The sequence below is a fragment of the Triticum aestivum genome, chromosome 3B (genome assembly GCF_018294505.1).
Source record: "Triticum aestivum cultivar Chinese Spring chromosome 3B, IWGSC CS RefSeq v2.1, whole genome shotgun sequence".
Classification (NCBI taxonomy): domain Eukaryota; kingdom Viridiplantae; phylum Streptophyta; class Magnoliopsida; order Poales; family Poaceae; genus Triticum; species Triticum aestivum.
The window spans coordinates 709,549,105-709,550,533 of record NC_057801.1 but is presented as its reverse complement, the minus strand read 5'-3'; the positions used below and the strand labels follow the sequence as shown (position 1 = coordinate 709,550,533).

The 1,429-nt window shown below is 37.1% G+C and overlaps 2 non-coding genes across 2 annotated transcripts; both read left to right on the top strand.

The window, feature by feature from the left end:
• Window positions 1-688: 688 nt before the first annotated feature.
• On the top strand, window positions 689-792 carry LOC123073054 (small nucleolar RNA Z118/Z121/Z120). Its single transcript, XR_006435569.1, has one exon. It is a non-coding gene; the product is annotated as a small nucleolar RNA Z118/Z121/Z120 (small nucleolar RNA).
• A 94-nt stretch (window positions 793-886) lies between these two features.
• On the top strand, window positions 887-997 carry LOC123073052 (small nucleolar RNA Z118/Z121/Z120). The gene has a single exon (XR_006435567.1). It is a non-coding gene; the product is annotated as a small nucleolar RNA Z118/Z121/Z120 (small nucleolar RNA).
• The last annotated feature ends 432 nt before the right edge of the window (window positions 998-1,429 follow it).

Below are 1,429 nucleotides of genomic sequence, written 5' to 3'. Positions count from 1 at the left end.
CGCTACAACACTAAGTGGTGTAATTTCTGGTAGTTACCTAGCTTTAGCATGCAACTTGGATCCCTACCTATTAACTTTACAGTGTATATGCACTGAAATTTAACTGCATCTTATGTTCTTTTTTTTGTTGCTCTTGGCCATCCAATATGTTATCATTGTTTTTTCTATTTATTAACCCATAAGGTATCCCGGCCATTATTTGTCAGCAATTTTAGTTTAGAGCAACCTGCAGTTTATTTTCTGTGGTTTCTACTGTTATACATTAATTGCAAGCCTTTTCTTCTTACAAACTTCTCAGAGTCTTGACTTTTCACTATTTAGATTACTGTGACATGAAAGAAAATGTTTTGCTGGATGGTTGGTTTATTTCATCATCTTACAGCAGAACATTCAGGTATTTGACCATGCATACTTGACTGTGCTTTTGCTAAGTCTATAGGTGTGAGCTGTTTTGCTCGTGGACAATCTCATGTGTTGGATATACATTGGATGGCAGATAAGCGGAGTGGGAGCTTGCAGCAGCAGATTTGACCCCTTCCCAATGAGCTGCAGGTCGTAGACGAGGTCCCGGCCGAGGTATCCCTCCTCTCATTCCTTCCCCTTTCTACCACCTAAGGAGTGATTATAGTGTATGCTGCACAGAAGTTTCCAAAGTTCATGCTTAGCTGATATCTTTTGTTAACTGAATAGTTTGGTGTGATGAATCACTAGGACAGTATAGCAAGGCGGCTCTTAAAAAAGGTCCCTTCTTTGATTATAAATCCTAAACAGATCATAAATTATGAGCAAAGAACCTTCCATGATCCCCATCACAGAGTTTTGTTTTTGTTCCCTTGCATTGATATGCAAAATATATGCATCGCTAAGAATTTTGCGTTAAGTTAATTGTTTGTTGTGATGAATCATAAGGACGATATCCGAGTATGCTGGCTCTTGAAAAAGGCCTCCTTCCTTGATTATAGTAATTCCTAAACTGGTCATATAGTCTGGGCAACCTGCACAAATCTGAATTTATGTTTTGGAAAACCATGTTTCCTATTTAAATTCTACTAGTCATTGCTCTATGCTTTAATATTGGGTATTAGGACATGATCATGCTCCTATGGTTGTTCTATTTGATAAGACTTGAACATGCTTATTTTAGTTTAGATATCCATCTATGCTACCATTCTGTCCATTTGGATGTTATGCACTTACAATTATACATTATGTAAATCCATATTTCAGTTGCAATGTATAGCTTGATTCACACTTGTAGCAGCCATGCAAGATAAAAGAAAATATATCTAGATTCTTACCCTTTCCCTTGATATATTCTCCTTGTTGAGCAAACAAACAGTTTTCGATGAACTGACATTTCACCATTCTGCTGGTTGGATGCTTGTTGCGTATATTTAGAATAAGCGTAAGTGCTTGTATCTTGCTACTA